The sequence below is a fragment of the Leopardus geoffroyi genome, chromosome B4 (genome assembly GCF_018350155.1).
Source record: "Leopardus geoffroyi isolate Oge1 chromosome B4, O.geoffroyi_Oge1_pat1.0, whole genome shotgun sequence".
Classification (NCBI taxonomy): Eukaryota; Metazoa; Chordata; class Mammalia; order Carnivora; family Felidae; genus Leopardus; species Leopardus geoffroyi.
The window spans coordinates 6129023-6150231 of NC_059341.1; positions in this window are offsets into that span (position 1 = coordinate 6129023).

The following is a 21209-nucleotide window of genomic DNA, read 5'->3' on the forward strand; positions in this document are numbered from 1 at the left end:
TTGCTCAGTCTTTCCGTTCATATTTTGATTTGTGGTTCAGTTTAATGATGATCTCCCTCAAGTAGAATCCGAAGTCATAGGAAAGAGCTCTGTCAATTTCGCTCACTCTTCTATCCTTAGGGCCTAAAATATTCTAGCAGGTAGTCGGTGCTCAATAAATATTTGTTAAAATGAATGAATTAGGTGAATGATTAATAATATCTGAATGCTCTAAGAGAGTGAGGACTCAGGTGTGAATCATGGTAGTTGTCCTCAGATTTGTCTTCAGGTATTTTAGGGACCTATTCTCGCTGGCACTGAGTCAACTCTAGGTGAACCGGTAATAATGGAAGCAGTTTTTAAGTTACCATAAATAACTAATAATTTTAGGTGTTTGGGAATGGGACAGCTTCCCTTGCCTGACATTAAACATGCCTCTCTCTAAAGTATTAACAAGGCTTGTTGGCTAGCTGCAGGAAAGTCTTAAAATGAGGATTTCAAAATTGGCTTGGCTTGGAAGGGTGAAGGGCTCTTAGATATCTTTCAAAGTTATTTTCACCAGTAAGATTAGGAGTCCGAAAATTGACTACATACTTATATTTTTGTACTCAAGTGTATCTCTGTATTTTTACGTGCTACCTTCTATGACTAATTCCTGAAATTTAGAGCATTAACACTTTATCTCAATAGCTTTATGAATGAAAAATTTCCTGCCAGAAACACCCATTTGTTACACTGTTCAAGGGAAAAGAATGAAGGGGAAGACGCAATTGATGGCATAATGTTAACTCTGAATCCCTAAGTGCAGTTAGTAATAATTTTCTTAATTTTACATGAACTAAGTACTTCATTAGGTCCTTTGCTGACGGTACAGAAGAAAAGACTTCAGCATAAGCCCCGTAAGATAAATCAACCTCATTGAGCCCCATTGTCACTAACAACTTCTCTGGAGTCAGGTGAAACGTCTTTGTTAATCAAGATGTAACAGAGTTCTTAAAGAATTGTTAAAACTGCCTGAGCATACCCTTGAGACACACACACAAAATCATGGATTATGAATGGACAATAACCAAACAACCCACCCATTCAGAAAAACATTAAGAGAATCCCAAGAGCATAGAAATAATCTAATCAGTTGACTGCATGAATTGTTCTTATTTTAACTCTTTGAATTCCTAGGCAGAACATCTAAAGAAATAGCAGCTTGTTATAGAGATTCTAGCAAAGCATGGGGGAAACTGTCAGACTAGAAATAGCAACTTTATGTACAGAAGTCAACGGTATTCCTATGCACTGGCCAAGAACAACCACTGATTCAAATCTTAAAGACATGTCTACTTGAAATAGCATAAAAAACTTAGGAATAAGCCCAAGTCTAACAATATACAGGTAAGATTTGTGGGCTGAAAAATATGAAATATTGGTGAGAGAAATCAAAGAAAACTTACATAAATATAGGAAGATATATTATGTTCATGGATGGAAACCCTGAACACTGTTAATTACCCCCCAAATAAACCTATAGATTCATACAATCCCAATCAAATTCTTAGGAGCCACCTTTTTGGGGCTATAAATTGATGAGCTGATTCTCAAATTTATAAGGAAGAGGAAAAGACTGAGAATAACCAGAACAATTTTGAAAAAAGAACAAAATTGGAAGAGTTGGACCATCTAATCTCAAGATTTATGAAAGAGTGGCAGAAATCCAGGCAGTAAAGTATTCGGGAAAGAAGACACATATAAATCAATGAATCTGAATAGAGTTTCCAGAAGTACACCTACATATACACAGCCAATTGATTTCTGACAATGGTGACATTCAATGGATAAAGGATAGACCTTTCAACAAATGATATGGTAACAATTTTGTGCACCCACATGCAACAAGAAATGAAACCAAAATGTACCTTATAGCACATATGAAACCTAACTTGAAATGGATTGCCTAAATGTAAAACCTAAAACAATAAAACTTCTAGAAGAAAACATAGGAGAAAATCATCATGACCTTGGCAAAGATATCTTAGGACCCCCCCCCAAAAAAAAGCCATAAAAAGAACAAGTGATAAATGGGTCTTTATCAAAATGGAAAACTTTTTCTCCTTAATATATACTGTTATAAAAATAAAAACATACAAAACAGTCTGGGAGAAAAATCTTTGCAAAAAATATCTGATAAAAGGCTTGTGTTCAGAATATTAGGAATATATTGGAAAATGTTGGAAAATACCTTAAAATGCAAGAATAAAGCGAACAACCCAAAAAAAATAGGCAAAACGTTTAAATGGACACTTCACCTTAAAAGACAGATGGCTGGGGCGCTTGGGTGGCGCAGTCGGTTAAGCGTCCGACTTCAGCCAGGTCACGATCTCGCGGTCCGTGAGTTCGAGCCCCGCGTCAGGCTCTGGGCTGATGGCTCGGAGCCTGGAGCCTGTTTCCGATTCTGTGTCTCCCTCTCTCTCTGCTCCTCCCCTGTTCATGCTCTGTCTCTCTCTGTCCCAAAAATAAATAAACGTTGAAAAAAAAAAAAAGTTTAAAAAAAAAAAAAAAAGACAGATGGCTGACAAATAAGATGCTGAATGTTACGGATTGGTAGGGAAATGCAAATATAAAATACAATGAAATACAACTACATATTTATTAGAGTAGCTAAAATTAAAAAAACCCAATACCAAGTGCTGACGAGAATGTAGAGAAGCTAAAACTCTTTTACACTGTTAGCTGGAATGCAAAATGGTGCAGCCACTTTGGAAAACACTTTGGTCGTTTCTTGTAAAATACCTAGAAATCCCACTTCTAAATATTCACCGAGATAGATGAAATAGTGGCCCGCATAAAGACCTGTGTGTGAAAATTTACAGGTTTATTGATAATAGCCCCAAACAGGAAATGATCCAAGTAGCCGTCAACAGACAAATGGATAAACAAATTAGGATCCATCTGCAATAAGAAATGCCATTAGCAATAAAAAGGAATAAACTCTAATACATACAGCAACATGTACAAATCTTAAACGCATCATGCCAAGTGAGAGGCCAGATCACAAAAGGCTAAGTGCTGCATGATTCCATTTATATGATTTTCTGAAATGGCAAAAGCAAAGGGATCAAAAATCACATCAACAGTCAGCAAGAGCGAGGGGATTCTGTTAAATGGTGGTAAGAGGAACATTTCAGAATGTTGGCATTATCCTAGATCCTGATTGTGGTGGTGATTACACGAGTCGACATATTTGCCAAACTTACAGAATCGTGCAATCAAAAGGTCAAATTTGGGGCGCCCGAAAGTCTCAGTCACTTGAGCTCAGCATCCAACTCTTGATTTCCACTCAGGTCACGATCTCAGAGTTGTGGGATCAAGCCCCGCATCAGGCTCCACACCTGCTTAAGATTCTCTCTCTCTTTTCCTCTGCCCCTCTCCCCTACTCACATGCTCTCTCTCTCTCTTTCTCAAATAATAAAAAAGTTACAATTACTGTATATAAATTATTCCTTAAAAATGTAAATTTATCTAAATATACTTAGATAAGAGTTGAGAAAGAATTCAAATAAGGGCTCTCTCCCAATTCATTCTAGGAACACAGTGACCAAGTGAACAGGAGGTAGGTTGGGGGAAATTGGCCCAGGTCATGAAGCAGGATCTCCTGAAGAAAAGACTGGAAGATGCCCTATCATTGTGCCACCTTGTCAGTGACGCAGAGACTCAGAACCCCAGAAACATTACAACTGGATTGTTGACACTCTACCATTACGAGGCCAAATAGAGCGCATTCTCCCCGTTCTTACCTTACCATGATGATATACCAGGCGCAAACTAAATCTTCTAGAAAACCAATAGATGTGCATCATAGTAAACCAAAGTGCAATATACCATGATAACTATTTATGAAAGAGAAACCAGAATAAAAGCATCCATCAAAAATAGAGTAACTATATGGGGCGCCTGGGTGGCGCAGTCGGTTAAGCGTCCGACTTCAGCCAGATCACGATCTCGCGGTCCGTGAGTTCGAGCCCCGCATCGGGCTCTGGGCTGATGGCTCAGAGCCTGGAGCCTGCTTCCAATTCTGTGTCTCCCTCTCTCTCTGCCCCTCCCCCGTTCATGCTCTGTCTCTCTCTGTCTCAAAAATGAATAAAACATTAAAAAAAAAATTAAAAAAAAAATAGAGTATAAACTTTTCTGAACTGAATACCTGAGCATGTTGCTTACAAAGGCCAACCTTGCTCACAAAAATTAACAGAGACGTAAGTATTACGCCCCCCTAGATGGGATCTGGGGAAAGACTTAGAACTAGGGTAAAAAGCAAAGAACACAAAAAGTTTTTTTAACCAAGAAACAAAAACACGCCTGGTGATGAAGTTCCCGACTGATGACAGTAAATGTAAGAACTTAGCAAACCAACACCCACAGAGTTTTCAGGTAAAAGACCATGACCCAAGGATTCCATGGGCTGACAAAGGGTCTTTTATGAGTGAACTTCGTGGAAAGACTTTCTTAAACATACAAGCATTCAGAAAACATGACGTGCATGCTCTCTTCTTGGTAAAACAAGTAATTGAGCGTGAGCTTCGACCAACCAAGAGATTGGGTGAAACTAAGAGCATAAGAACAGGAAAGATGAGTCAGGAAAGAACCAGCTGCCATCAGCTATTTCAGTTAAAGCAGAGATAACAAATGCTAAGTGTATATAGAAACCATCTGGTTTAAAATCGAAGAGTTTGTTAGCGAACACGAACAACAGTAGAGGTGAACTGAACCTCTTGCCTCAATTAGAATATAATTTGGAAAAGATTCGGATATCAACAAGATGGTAGACTTGCCGGTGCCCGATGTCAATTCCATCACAGAAAGACTAACTACAGACCAGATGGCTCTGTGAAAACTCTAGAACCAGGGATGAGGCTAACACACCCCCGTGGACCACAGAAACTGAGGAAAACAGCATGAAAAGGGCCAGAGGGGCAGGGTGGTCCTAACCACTTGCCCCTCCCCAAGCCAGCACAGCGCCCTTCTGAGAGCCTCCCAGGCCTGGTTCCTCCAATAGGAAAAGGAGAGCCCACGGTGAACAGCCAGCTCCCCAGCACTGCAGGATGCTTCCGGCGGAGTCCCATTTAGGTCTGCCTCCCAGGGACCAACTGTCAACGGGGCTAGATGACCAGGGAGCGCTTCCTCTAAATCCTTTTAATCATCTATACATGTGCAACTACGTATATTCATACACATGCTACTGCAGAAAAAAAAAAGAAACTTAATTTTACTATTTTTAACTGTTTTATTCCTTTTTGAGAGAAAGCGAAAGATAGAGTAAAGCAGGGGAGGGGCAGAGAGAGAGACACACATAGAATCCGAAGCAGCCTCCAGGCTCCGAGCTGTCAGCACAGAGCCTGACGTGGGGCTCAAACTCAGGAACCGTGAGATCATGACCTGAGCCAAAGTCGGATGCTCAACCGACTGAGCCACCCAGGTCCCCCGAGAATAAGGTGACTCTTAAGTCTTAGTGTTGTTCTCCACAGAATAAATGGAGTAGGAATAGAATTGTTCATGCAAAAAAAAAAAAATACTTAGCCTGTGCCGTAAAAGAACCTTCCCCAAAGAGAGAAATAGCTATCCACTGAGTTTGGGATTCTGAAGAGTTCATTGTGATCTAGAAATATACTTAGAGAGAGTCTGTCAATAGTTTTATATTTCGAGGATTACGAAAGAAGTCCCAGAAGCATACAGGCAGGAAAATATTCTAGTGGGGGCTACCCTGAACCCTCTTCCTTTATTGCCACACCCCAAACACTTCCCAGAGTCAAGGTCAGCTCTTGTCCAGCCCTTACTCCAGTAGTGTCTACCTTCTAGAACCCAGCACTCTTCTTTCTCAGGACCCTTGGTCCTTCCTGTTTTCTGCCTCCTCCTTCCCTTCCCTCCCCTCTTCACCTTCCTCCTCTCCTCTCCCCTTCTCTTTCTGTCTCTGTCTCTCTGTTTCCTTCTCTCCCTCCCTACCCTCTTCTCATCACAAAACATCTTGGCAGCTGGCCCAGCTAAAGGTCAGACTCTACATCAGAGAAAATAAGCAAATTGAAATAAGCAATGAAAGAGAATGCTCTTTTGGGGGCCCCTGGGCGGCTCAGTCAGTGGAGCATCTGACTCTTGATCTCAGCTTAGGTCATGATCTCATGGTTCGAGGGATCAAGACCCACATCGGGCTCTGTGCTGACAGCGTGGAGCCTGTTTGGGATTCTCTCTCTCTCTCTCTCTCTCTCTCTCTGCCCCTCCCCTAAGCTCAAACATACTCTCTCTTTCTCTCTCTCTCTCTCAAAATAAATAAAAATTAAAAAAGAGAGAATTATCTTCAGTGTCTGGTGAGGCAGGAGGGGCAGAAGAGAGAGTAAAACACTCTAAAGACTAACATATTAATGAATTTGGCCCTATCACACTTATCAATTCAATTACACAACATTCAAATGCCAATTGCATAAATACAAGCACCCCATTCAGTGATTACTTCCACGGCATTTTGTAATGACGTTATTTTGTTCCAAGCTTGCTGAGGACACAGCACAGAGAAAAACGGACAAGACCACTGTCCTCAAAGAGTCACAGCAGATAGACATCATTGCGTCTAAGTGGGAGACCGAAGTTAACTCTTTATTAGATAAGGGATCTCTGAATGCCTACCAGGGAAACTCCCTTACCTGAAAACCAGTTGGATCTTTACGATAGCTGCACTTGGTCCAGAAAAGGAGGGCTATTTACTAGTTCTGCATAAAATAAGTAGGGGTAGGGGCGCCTGGGTGGCTCAGTTGAGGGTCCAAATTTGGCTCAGGTCATGATCTTGTGGTTCGTGAGTTCGAGCCCCATGTCAGGCTGTGTGCTGACAGCTCAGAGCCTGGAGCCTGCTTCAGATTCTGTGTCTCCCTCTCTGTCTGCCCCTCCTCCCCATCAAAAATAAATAAACATTAAAAAATATTTAATTAAAAAATAGATGGTTGAAAAGGGTCAGATCTCACTAAGATTGCATGTTCTTGTGTGTGTGTGCGTGTGTGCGTGTGTGTGTTCCCATGCAATGTTATCATGTGAAGAGATTCTTGTAACTACCACCACAATCAAGATACAGAACAGTTTCTTTTTTTAAGTTTATTTATTTATTGAGAGAGAGAGAGAGAGAGTAGGGGAGGGGCAATGAGAGACAGAGAGAGAGAATCCCAAGCAGGCTCCGTGCTGTCAGTACAGAACCTGACTCGTGGCTGAAACCCACAAACCTGAGCTGAAATCAAGAGTCAGAGGCTTCACCAACTGAGCCACCCAGGTGCCTCCAGAACAGTTTCATCACCACAAGCCTCCCCACGCCCCTCCTCCGCCATCTCTAACTCCTGGCAACCACCAATGTGTTCTCCATGTCTATAATCTCGTCATTTTGAGAATATTCTATAACGGAACGATATCATATGCAACCTCTTGAGATTGGCTTTTGGACTCAGCATAATTTCCTTGAGGTTCGCCCAAGTTTCTGTGTAGATCAAGAGCGTTTCCAAAATGTAGGTTAAATGCTGGAGTAATGTCACATCCATGCACACTGGTAGACGCTTTGCTGTGACTGGATACGGAAGCGTGGGCAACAGTCAGTGATTCTCAACAGAACAGGATCATTGAAAACTACAGGTAACCGATAGCTTCCGTTTTCTTGAGACAAAAGCATTCTTGCAGAACTAACGAGGAGTCAAATACTTGATTTGAAGGGCATGTTATTCTTTGAAACGTCCAGACCCAAAGAGCTGTTTTTCCCCCCAAGCTTCTTGGGCAGAGCTTTGGAGACCGAACTGAGTACTCATCCAGGCTTTGGGGCCAATTAAAAAAAAAAAAATAGCTTGGCTCCAAAGCAAGCTCCTGTTCATTAGCCCACTGCCTGATGGAGACAGAGCAGATCGCATAAACCAGCAGCTCTCAGGTGTCACGGCATCACGCGGACACGGCTCCTTGGCCATCTGAGGTCTAGTGCGTGTCAGTCACCTTTTCTCCTAACAGAGAATCTCTGCTTTGGGGGGATAAGAGAGTGGAACCGCACACTGACTGCTCTTTAACCCACATCAAAGACGCAGTTGAGATCAATGGTATTTGAGAGACCATCTAAGGAACCGGTTTGGATCCTCATTAGATGCGTGTGCCAAGCAGAACGTTAAAATGTAAACAGTCTGGTGTCTTTTAATTTAGCCTTCATAGAAATGCTTTCCCTGAACTAAGATTTGTGACCGCGCTCCCGGCTTTCATCAGGAATGAATGCAAAAAATGCCTCCACAAACTGCGTTTACTTATTACTGCTAAAGAAAGTGTGCCTTTTAATGGGGCGCCTGGGTGGCGCAGTCGGTTAAGCGTCCGACTTCAGCCAGGTCACGATCTCGCGGTCCGTGAGTTCGAGCCCCGCGTCAGGCTGTGGGCTGATGGCTCAGAGCCTGGAGCCTGTTTCCGATTCTGTGTCTCCCTCTCTCTCTGCCCCTCCCCTGTTCATGCTCTGTCTCTCTCTGTCCCAAAAATAAATAAACGTTGAAAAAAAAATTTTTTTAAGAAAGTGTGCCTTTTCCTTATTTAAGTAACTCATACTCCTTGAAGACAATTCGGAAAATGCAGAGACCCAAAAAGAAGAAGAAAAAAAAGAGTCCCATTTCCCAGACAGGACAGGCTCATTCCCGTTCAGTCTTTCTTTGTTCCCTGAGGTTATTTTTTAAATGTTATGACGAGATAATAAACATAATTTGCAAAGTATATATTTTTTTAAATTCATTTTAGTGTTTACTTTTGAGAGAGAGACAGAGACAGAGAGACAGAGCACGAGCAGGGGAGGGGCAGAGAGAGAGAGGGAGACAGAGAATGTGAAGCAGCCTCCAGGCTCAGCACAGAGCACAACGGAGGGCTCGAACCCAAGAACCATGAGGTCATGACCTGAGCCAAAGTTGGACACTTAACCTATTGAGCCACTCAGACACCCACAAAGTGTCTTTTTTTTAGAAAAGTAGTTCCGAGAACACTTTTTATGTGATGTATGTCCTTAATATAAAAGTCTCCATACCAAAAAAAAAAAAAAAAAAGTCTCCACAACTTGTTCACACAATATGAAATCAGGGGGAAAACGGTCTCTTCCACAAGTCGGTGTGGTTTCTTTGATAGAGCAAACCGGGTGCAGTGTCGCCTTATGTCTCTGGTGTACTTGGGTGGATCTCCCACAGTATGTTTACCTGGGACTCAGTTGCTAAATATATACGTGGCTTCTAGGGTTTGTCTAATTTAAATATTATTAGGATAAACAGCTTTGCATGCAAGTGTCATTGCATCTATCCATGAGTAATTCCCGAGGAGAAAGTCCCACAAACAGGATCGGTAAGCCAGAAGCATTAAACGATTCTAAGTCTCTGCATAGGGCTCCAGATTCCGTGGTTTGTCGTGCTTACCCCATCCCTAAGATCCAAATAACCCGGATGCGGAAGACCCAGTAGGAGTAGAAAGGACCGTGGTGGGTTTCACAGAAGACCGCCTCGTGAGTGACATCAAACTTGAAAGGCAAGACACCCGATCCGGCACTCTTGTGGGAGAAGGCTACGGTCTGAAGGGCCAGCATCAGATGGGCAGACTTCCAGAGAAATCCACAAGAAGAGTTTACAAATCTGGTCCAGGTGGAAAGCAGGGCAAGGACAGGATAGGCTATTGGATTACAGCTGACACCAAATGCTTACATACAACAGGGCAAAAGCATGTTGAAACTCGTGTTTCTTCTTTCTGTTTTTCCAAATATGACCACCAATCTATACATGAAAATGGGTGAAGAGACTGCAAGAGTGATTTCAGATAAATTTGAGTCTTTAAGCCCTGCCCTTCATTCCCGGGGGGGTAGAAAAGCTTGTAGGTAGGCACGAGTCAATACCAACGCCAGTCTTTTGGGCAATAACACGTACAGGAGACACCCTGGGGGTCTCAGAAGGGATCTATTTTGAGTAAATATTCAGTGAAGGTGCGGGAGACAGTGTGGAAATGTTACTGTAGACTTGTAACCACGTCATTACTCCAGGGAACACGGGCCGATCGTGAAAAAAGGATGATTCCAGAACACTCGTTACCGAAATAAGTCATTGCTAAGATCACGAGAAATGGGTCAGGCTGACGGAAACACCACCTCCATGTCCATCGGATACAGTTTCCCACCCGAGTTCACACCGTCCACACCCGATGGGGACAACGTACGTTAGAAAAGTGTTCCCCTTCTTTTCAGGAGAAGCAGTCCTCCATCAGAGCGCCGGCTGGACCTCAGCTCTCACTGACTGCCTTGGGCCAGAAGCCCTCGATAAGGGTCGAGACTGGGTAATGCCGACCTAGGATGGGGTGACATCTGTGAGTAAGGCCTTCGGAATCAGACAGGCTTGGATTAACTCCACATCTATCACTACCAGCTCTGGCCTCCCTGAGACATCTCCTGTGCTGTAAAATCAATGTAATAATGTCTTCTTCGCTCTCTCGTTTGAGAAAAAAAGAGTAAGACCCCTAGGGCAAAAGCTCCAATAAAAAAAAGGATTTTGTTTCAATGCAAGGAAAAACTTTCTTTAAAAAGAACCACCTGATACACACAGAACGGACTGCCCCTCGAGGCGGGTCCTTGTCATGGGTGGGCAGATGGACTGGGGACAACTCTTGTGTGCACATTGTAACGGGACGTCCTTCCGGTTACATGTGCTGACCTAACTCTTAAGAGCCTAAGAAAACATGACACACGCTTTTAAAAGCTGTCTGAAGATGTGCTGGTATGAACAATGGACTGATTCTGATTTTTACAGGAGAAACCCCAGCAAAAAGTAGAAAGTGAAAAACAAGCAAACAGCCGACTGGGAAACCTTCCGTAAGCCTGCCCTAGGTCACATTTGGCTATCCACACGGTGGAATTCTTTAATGGCTGCAATGATCCAAGATACTTTATAATCACGAGCGGGAAGGGGAAGAGATTCAGACATTCACTACATATGTAGCTTGTCTTACATAAAATGATCTTGTAAGTGGCACGTTTTCTTATTGTTTTCAGCAGAGAATTCAGTAAACTTGGAGTTCGGATCATGTATTTTACCAACATATAAAATTAAAGGCCTCGATTAGTCATGTTTCCACCATAATTCTCTAAGTTTCTATAGTGTAGGCTTCAGATTAAGAGTAGACATGATGTGGGCTACCTGGGTGGCTCAGCTGGGCAAGTGTCTGATTCTTGGTTTCGGCTCAGGTTACGATCTTGCATTCCATGAGTTCGAGCCCCACGTCGGGCTCTGTGCTGACAGCGCGAAGCCTGCTTGGGATTCTCTCTCTCCCTCTCTCTCTGTCCCTCCCCTGCTCACTCTCTCTGTCTCTCTTGAAATGAATAAATACATTAAAATAGCCCTGAGGTTTTGCTAAAAACATCCAAGAAATCCTGGACTAGCACTGGGAATTTCCATGTATACATAAAATGAAAGACTAGTCATTGAAAAATAAAATCCCTCAATAAGAATATCTGTTTGTTTGAAGTTTTCATACGGTCTCAAAACATTTCAAATAACATGGTTGCTTTGAATAACAAATATTTTTAAGGGGACGGAGGATTGAAAATCCAACTCTAGAAATAGCTTGTTACTGGAGAAATATTCTGGGCAGAAATTACATGTAAAAAGTGGCTGCGTGTGGAAAAGTGGGTAAATAATTTATGGAGTAGATTTGCATTCCCTGACCTAACTATGGTATAATTTTGCACATCAGTTTTTCTCCAAGTCTATAAAACTAATAATGAGTAAGCGATAGTCTTAAAATCTAAAAATTCTTTAACATGCTTTATCTTATTTGTCCTTTGCAGCAGAGAGTTCGGGAACATAGGTACCTCTGACAGAACTGAAGCATGTGCACAGTCACAAAATCATGAAGGCGTGAACTTGGCCAAGGTCTACGGGATCCCATTTTTCTTATGTTCACAAATGAAGAAATCGGGTTAGATTCAACATTCAATATGAACATCCTCTGTCTTTTAATAAGTTTTTTTTTTTTTAATTTTAGAACACTTCTAGATTTACCAAAAAAAGTTGCCAAGATAGTACGGAGAGTTTCCTACACCTTCACCCAATTTCCTCTGTGGTTAACGTCTTAAATCACTATGGCCCATTTGTAACAACACAGAAAGCAACATTAGTTCATTGGTATTCATTAGTTCCCGTATTTTATTTGGATTTTGCCAGTCTCTCCTCAGTGCCATTCCTCTGCCAGAATCCCATCCAGAACACCCCACTGCATTTAGTTGCCGCATGTCCTTTGTTCCCTCTGGTCAGTAATAAGTTCTCAGACTTTCCATGTTTCCGGTGACCTTGACAATTTTGATCAGGACTGGCCAAGTATTTTGTAGAATATCCCTCAGTTCAGATTTTTCTTCTATTTTCCCATTGATTAGACTGGGGTGATGGGTTGGAGGAGGAAGACAATGAGGGGAAGTACCATCACATCACATCACATCAAGGATGTGTGCTATTATAATGACTTATCACTGATGATGTTGACCTTGGTCACCTGCCCGTGGTGATGTTTGCCAATTCCCTCCACCGTAAAATCAGATTTCCCTGTCCAGACCCTGCTTTTTGGGAGCTAGTCAACTAGAGTAACCCACGCTCAAGTTGGAGAGGAGGGATTCGAGTTCACCTCCTATAGGGAGGAATATCTACCTAATTATTTGGAACCCTATGAGGAAGATTTATCTCTTCCCTCCCTTTTTAATAATATATTTGTATCAACATGGACTCGTGGATTTTTTTGGCGATTCTAAAATGTGTGCCCTGATATCTTGTTGTTTTACAATAAAAAGAAAATATTACTTGTCCACAATCACATAGTAAGCCTATAAATGTACTGAGTTGTAATATACACACCAAACGATGGCCAGTTCCAGGCCTGCTCCTAGCCCCATCGAGATCCCATGAGAGAATGAATAACTTGAAGGAGAGACCTCTTTTTTTTTTTTTTTTTTTTTTTTAGGTCCTTGTGCAAGTGTGAGTACAACAACATTCACCGGAGACCACTTAGCCCTGGAGATTTACCGTGAGGGCTACTGAGACCCAGGCCCAGGGTTTCATGCCAGCCCATGAAAGTGTTTACGATTCATTCCAGACTTCCTCCCTACATCTGCTCCGTGGACCAGCAGATATGTGCTATTGGTCACTGGTTTAAATGAGTAAGAAAACAAAGATAGTTTAACCTAATGCAGTTTACCCATAGATGCTCTGTTGGGGAGAGGAAGGGAAAGAGAGGAGGAGGCTGAAAATATATGCCACATTGGAAATGGCACGGAAGGACTAGAATGGTCAATTTACGTACACTTTGTATATTGAGGTCACTGTAGGATAAAGCATTGTCATGATCTCACAAACGTTGGTTCCTGTGATGGTCTGTCAATCAGCTTGGGCTGCCGTGGGACACTAATCCCACCATGGGGGCCCCACCCATACAGCCTCATCTAAACCTAATCAATTCCCCAAACTCCACCTCCAACACCATCATATTGGGGGTTACGTCTTCAGCATATGAACTGGGGTGGGGGGAACACAAACACGCACCCCATCACAGATGAGTAGTTTGGTACAGCAGGTAATATAGCTTTCCAGATTAAACAATGTCAAGAGGGGACTGGGGGTTGGTGGCAGGACTCTAAACCAGAGCTTTTCAAACTCTAGGTTCCCTGCGCTTTATTTTGTTACAGATTTCTGATTCAGTAAGTCCCGGAAGGGAGCTGCCCGTGTGCCTTTCTATCAAGTTCCCAGGCGATTTTGATGCCGCCGGTCCGTGGACCATACTTTGAGAAGTGCTGTTGTAATCGCTGAGCGAGTCAGAAGCACAGGTGATAATTTAACTCCATTTTCCTGATCTGTGTCGCCAGAACAATCTTCACTTGAAAACCAACCATAGTCATCATCAGCTCTCCTTCTGACAATCAGACTGAAAGTTTGTGACTTAGTTACCACCAAACCGAGGTGGATGTGATTTGGAAGTGATTTCATTTGGGGGGCGGGGACACCAAGGGGACTTTTCTAACCTCCCCCTTCCAAAATTAGGTCTTTTCCACTTAAAGATATTTGCCATGTACAGGTAATTGAGAAAGCAAAGAAGATATCGTGGCTTGGGATGTCAGCACACCTTGACAAGACCTACCTAAGTTACTACGTGTCTGCACCACACTGGAAAGTCACCCGTGCAGACCGTAGTCTCCTACACATAACCTCAGAAGTCAGACGAGGTGGTTGGAAAGGTATTTCTCACCAGAACATTCTGTGCCCCATTCATCCATTTATCCAGCAGATGTTTTCGGAATGTCTGATTTGAGCCAGGCTCTGTGCTGGTTACGGAGAATGAAGCTGTGAATGAGACCCACTTAGAGCATTTTAATCAGAGGACATACAACACGGTGTGTGTTGAGTCAGGAAGGTCGGGCTTTATTTCTACCGTGAGAGCTGAATAAGTGGTGTCCTTCTGATTCTCTTTTCACCTTTAACAAACCAACAACCTTCCAACCTACTGGTCTACCCATTTCAATCACTGCAAACACGAGGCAAGACCACCAGTAAGAGTAGAAAGTAATATAATACACTTTGCTCTCTCCCCCAAATACAAGAACTAGAGTGATTAATGTATTTCCTATTCTAACAGAACTAACCTTTCTGCCGCCATTTTCCTATCTGAAATGTTTTTGTTATGGGACACCTAGGTGGCTCAGTCGGTTAAGTATCTGACCCTTGATTTCAGCTCAGGTCATGATCTCATGGTTCATGACTTTGAGCCCCACATTGGGCTCTGCGCTGAGAGCACAGAACCTGCTTGGGATTCCCTCTCTCTCCCTCTCTTGCTGCCCCCCCTCACCCCCGCTCACACTCTCTCAAAATAAATAAATAAACATTAAAAAACTTTTTAAGTGTTTCTGTTTTTGAAGAAGTCTGCCATAATTGGAAAAGTGAGCCACAACGGCCTAGAGACATGTATTAACACTATAGCCGCAAATCCAGAAACGTCCTACCAAACTGTATTAAGAACAGTGAACGTTTTTCACAACCTGGTTGATGATGACGTTTGCCTTATGAGCCCAATCATCATCATTTATGAAGTTTCCAGAACAACTGAGAACATGTGGCTTAACCTAGCAAATTACTTAGACCAAAGGTGAATTTTCTGCTATTATTACTTTTGTTACTTATAGTATTTAATAATTATAGTGGTTTGTATATTTCATAATGCACTCTTCATACACTTCTTGCGGAGGTCCTACACAAAGTCTCTTCTCCTCGGTAGAAACAGCATCGCCAGCTTCTAAATCTAACAGATTGAAATCAAAGTTTAATGTTTATTGATGTAGAATTCAGGGAGGATCTAGGCACTTTCTCTTTCATCTAAAGGAAGCTTAAGGTTTCTGCTCTGAGGATGAAATCAAACGGTGCGCATGAAAGCACTTTGTAAATAACAAAAACTGATGTCAATACTGTGTATTGTAAGTACCTCTCGTTGAAAATAAACTATTCAATAAATAGCAACTATCACTGGTTGAAATATATCTCTTTTCTGATGTTCCCCACCACTGGTCTATTTGGCAGTGGGTATTGTTTTGTAATGTGCATCTGTTAAGGATATACATGAAAATAACGTTATGTTACATCACATTACATCCGCCCTCATCCTCCGGAAATGGAGCCATTACATCCGCCCTCATCCTCCCGGAAATGGAGCCATTACATCCGCCCTCATCCTCCGGAAATGGAGCCATTACATCCGCCCTCATCCTCCCGGAAATGGAGCCATTACATCCGCCCTCATCCTCCGGGAATGGAACCATTGCATCCACTTTCATCCTCCGGAAATGAAGTACTACAGAGTCAAGGAGACTCGGTGGAACGTGTTCATTGTTGTTGTCGTTTGCTTTGGTTCTGTGTGTGTGTGTGTGTGTGTGTGTTTACTTCTTTAGAATTCTTCAATATCACAAAAATAGTAACAGTGGCTGCAAGGAGTAAAACAAAACAGAGGTTTACATATGTTTTTAGAATGGATGGTTCACTCCTCTCCCTCCAATTCTTTCTCCAGAGCAACGTTAACAGTCCCCTGATGTCCTTCCAGATGCCTTTCCATGCATTCTTCGGTGCTCATGTGAACACCGAGTTCACATGTTCTAGGCCATATAGAACACGTGAACTTGGCCACCTCCTCCCTTTCTGCCTCCCACCCTCCCATCTTCCTTCCCTCCCTCCCCCCTTCTCCCTTCCCCTCCCCCTTCTTCCATTCTTGTGTTTCTTTCCGGCTTTCTTTTTCTTCATTAGCAACAAAAATGGGACATGCCATGTACCACTTAGTGTGAAACTTCCTGAGTTTTTACTTAAAAATAGAATATACATCCTTTTCCGTCAATGCAGTCCTTTCAAACAGGTACACTGCATCCTAAAGTATAAGCCCACAGTCATTTGCTCAGCCTGTAATCTGTTAATAAGCATGTGTGTTTGCTATTCTCTCCTTTCATTTCTTTTTTTTATCTTTGTTCTTTTTTTCTTCTTTTATTGAAGGGGGGTTATCCCACCAATTTGGCTGCAGTAAATTCCTTTGTATATATAGCTATATGAGCTAGGTCTCCAAACTGAGATTTTAATGATTATTCTGAAAACAGGAGAATACCTTTAGAATTTTGGTAGGAGAGGACACAGTCAGCACCTTCCCATTAGACTATCTCTCATTGCAGAAATATGGCACACTCTGTGTTCATATGCATATGGTGGCTATTATTTGAGCAGTGGGATATCTACCCTGTGACATAATGAGACCCTTCAAGGATTTTACTATGTTATTATCATTATTACTTGCCTCTTGAAACCTAACCTTATCATATTTTTATATTAGGTGCAAATGTGAGGCGGGCAGTGATAAAATCAATTTAGTAATAACTGTGATTATTAATGGTAACCATTATTCATTGTTCATTAGAATCACTCATGATTTTATTATTCAGATAAATCTAATATCATGCAGATTTTAGTGCCGTGCCCATTTTCTGGAGATTAAATACGGGTCTCTTAAATTCCAGGTGGCTAGGTGCCCTGCTTTCTGAATTATCACTGAACTCTAAGAGACGGTCTGGGCTATTCCATTATGGGGACTTGTCCCACACAAGCCTAGAAATGGATGTTGCATGCCTATGGAAGTCTGGAAAACTGAGTCTTACTTACGAAATCGTTCAAAGTTAGTATTTGTTGCCCTTTCACTGTATAACAATCTGAGAATTTGGAAATCTCTACAGTGAATTGGGGCTTGTAAATCAAATGCTACGCTGAAAGGACCAGTTATGGGAAAGTAAACCCTGAGTATTTTTGTAAAGGGAACTTTGAAACATGGACGCTCGCTTACAACATGACATGTTTTAAGAATGTGGAGCCTGGGGGCGCCTGGGTGGCGCAGTCGGTTAAGCGTCCGACTTCAGCCAGGTCACGATCTCGCGGTCCGTGAGTTCGAGCCCCGTGTCGGGCTCTGGGCTGATGGCTCGGAGCCTGGAGCCTGTTTCCGATTCTGTGTCTCCCTCTCTCTCTGCCCCTCCCCCGTTCATGCTCTGTCTCTCTCTGTCCCAAAAATAAATAAACGTTGGAAAAAAAAAAAAAATTAAAAAAAAAAAAAAAAAAAAAAGAATGTGGAGCCTGTTTAAAATCACACCTCTTAGAGGATTACAAACCCAGTTGGAAATGTTAAATCTAGGTAAGCTAGAAGCCACATCCCTGGTAAGAAGAGAGCACGTATCTTTCCTGCAGGCAGACTCTTATCTCTCCCTATTTGCCAGGTGAGTACAGGCACAAGCTTACCGTTGGCTTTCCCTGTAGCCCCTGGACAAGGCTTTCTGGACTCCTGACTTCCTTTCGCTGTGTGCCCAGGTCAGATGAACTGCGAACTGGGCTGTCCTAACTGAGCTCCCGGCAGGATGAAACAGGAAAGGTCCCACGCACGCCAACGTGCTCTGCAGAAATGGAGGCTGGGCCCCTCCCTTTGGTACCGACAGTCTTGCGCTGATCCCTATCAGAATTACAAATGGCTCAGTTAGCACAGTTGAGTGGGTTTCACGGTGGGGTGAAACCCTGGAGTTCAACCAGTGCACAGATAAAATTTGTATTTTCCTGGGATTGTGTTACTTGCCCCAGGCCCCACGTGATGGGATTTGGTCATTGTCGTACTGTCAAAATGGCGCTTCCTTCTGTTGTCATCATCACTAGTGCATCCGTGTAATTTGTCATAGCAGCTATCAAACAGTGCATCAGAGAAAGCGGAGAACCCGACAAAAGCATCTTCACACTCTTTGTAGCCACGTGGCTATCGCCCGTTATTAAATCAATTATTGAAGCTCAGTTCAGAGTAGGTTTCTCTGGGTGGATTAGGTCTGTTATTGTCTGGCGACTGTCGTCTGGGGCTTCTCTAACTCTTTGCTAGTTAAACCTTTTTAGCTCCTGTAAGAGAGAATATATATACTGAAGAGATAAAAATAAAGCAAACTAGAATAAAATAGGCAAAAATAAAATCAGAGGGAAGTCTGATACCTGACACAGAGGGAATGTTTGATGATCCATCTTAAAATAAATAGCATAAATATGCAATACCCATTGGCTTAACCAGCACAAATAAAGTATGAAGACCACGTTAAAAATAGTGCTGATTTATTCTCTCTATATACCAGGCAACATTCGTCCATGGGTAAATTATGGGTACCTTTTGAAAAAGCTCTCCACTCTTAATGTCATTTAGTCCATTCAATAACACTCATTCAACACAAATTTCTTTCAAGAAGAACCTACCACAGAGGCAATACTGCGTAGTATCGCGGAAAAAGGGGTTGTGAAATCAAATCGAGTCAAAACTACTTTCTTTTCTTTCCACTTGGGTAGACAAGGGACAGAAACCCCTCTTTCCATCAGTTTTCTCCTCTGTGACCTAGGGATGGTAAATGCATGTCTCTTTAGGGTCGACGTAAAGATTCAATACGTTAATACAGGTAGAGTGCCCAGAACAGTGCCTCGCACAGGAAGGAAGTTCAATATATGTTAACCAAAATTATTACAGGCCAGAAATGGGACAAGGTGCTGGCGGGGATCAAGACAGCCTAGAACTGTAAATTCTCAATCGTTAAGAAAGCCTGAATTAGGGATGCCGGGTGGCTCAGTCGGTTAAGCGTCCAACTCTTGGTTTCGGCTCAGGTCATGATCTCATGGTTCATGAGTTTGAGCCTTGAGTTGAGCTTTGCACTGACAGCATGGAACCTGCCTGAGATTCTCTCTTTCTCTCTCTTTCTCTCCCTCTATCTCTATCCCTCTCCCACTCACACATGCACACACACACACACACACACACACACTCTCTCTCTCTCTCTCAAAATAATAAATAAACTCAAAAAAAAGAGAGCCTGAATTAGTAGTAAAAATATGATCAACACATAAACAATAATGAGGCAGAATGTGCTGGGTCAGAAAAGAGGAACAAAATTCTGTGCCAGGGATATTGTCTAAAGAATGCTGCCATGATCATCTTGCCTTGCCACATAGGAGTTGAGTTTAAAATGTTTATCAGGTGCGGTTTTGACTAAGTGCATGGGAGATGTGTGTGCCTCTCAGCATGCTGGTTGGGAGATTATTTCAGATTTGTGCTTTCTTGAGATAAAAGAGTTGAAATAATTGAGAATTGAGCATTATGAGTACATTAAACAGAATCTTCCCACATTTCCAGTGACATAAACTTGTCACTAGACAAGATGGATCCTTGAGCAATGGATCCCTTGCTTTTGATAACAGAGAAGGGGTAAGAGGCAATAAAATGGCTGAACCATGGGTCTTTCTCTGTCCTTCTGCCTGAGACCCACTGCACTTGCCCCCCTCAGCGGGACACTTGGCTCGGACAGCCTGGAGCTGGGTAAGCCATTGGCCCTCATCTGTCGGCACTCGTATCCATTTTGGAAATCACATCCACAGAAGAGATATGGCACCAAGGGACTCAAGTGGGAGAAGAGGGGGTGGAGGTTCCTGCTTCCTTCTCTGGCCACGGCTCCAAGTTTACGAGCTTCTGCGCTGCCTGCTTGCTCCATTTGCTTTATTCTTCAAATTCTGCAAGTAGGAAAGAGGAGCAAAGCGCATCATTCCAAGAGGACTCTGAGATGCCAAGGCCACACTGATGTACTGTTCATAGGAATCCAGGAGTCTCTATGATCCTGGTTGGCAGGTAAAATTCACTGGGTGTGAAACGGGTGTAGGGAAAGATGGCACGCTGCCCGATGGACTGATTGCCTCTTTTTTAAAACTATTTTTTTAAGTAAGGGGCTTGGGCTCATGACCCCAAGGTCCAGAGTCTCATGCTCCGCTGACAGCCTGCCAGGGGCCCTCTGATTGCCTCTTCTGAGTTATAGACCACTTGTCAAGAATTAACGTGTACCTCCTCCAATACCGATACAATTGTGCAACCTTTGATCAAAGAACTTGTTTTCTGATTTCTCTGGCTTTATCACTGCTGTAGCTCCCAATATGCCAAAGCCCCACCTCAAATATGGTAGACTAAATTTAGGTGGGAAAAATCAGGAACGACTTCGGAAGGAGGCACACGTGGTCCGGTTCTTGAAAATGAAAGCAGGATCTCCCCAAGAAGATAGGGGAGACATCCCCATGGTAAGTGGATAGAAGAGGAGGGAAAGGCCAGGAGAGGAGAACAAGCCACTGGGACCAGGAGAATGGTGTGCTCTTACCGGACAGTCCGGGTGTCACAGTGGCCAAAGGTCACCCGGTGGGAAGAGGGCGTTACTGATTAAGAAAGGTTCTACACAAAAAGAAAAAGTCCTCTACAATCTATGTGTACACGCACACACACGCATGCACACACGCACACACACACACACAGGACCTAATAAATATCACAGTTCATTTCTTCACTGGGAAGCAGCAACACCTTCCATCGGGAGTAATGGAGGGAATACCCCTGGCCTCTTTCTTTCCTCAGGCTGACCACCCCCCATCTCCATCCCACGGGACCCGTGTGCTCGGGGCTCATGCAAATTTAAATGGTCATTTCCTGTGTCTGGGCTGATAATGGCCATAGATACTCTTCACTTTTCTCTGATCGCTGGCATTCTGTTGTTTTCAGTTCAGAGTCATCTTTAACTGTGATTTCATCACAAAAACGAATTTGGGAACACAATTACCTCCCCCCTCCCTTCTCCAGATCTT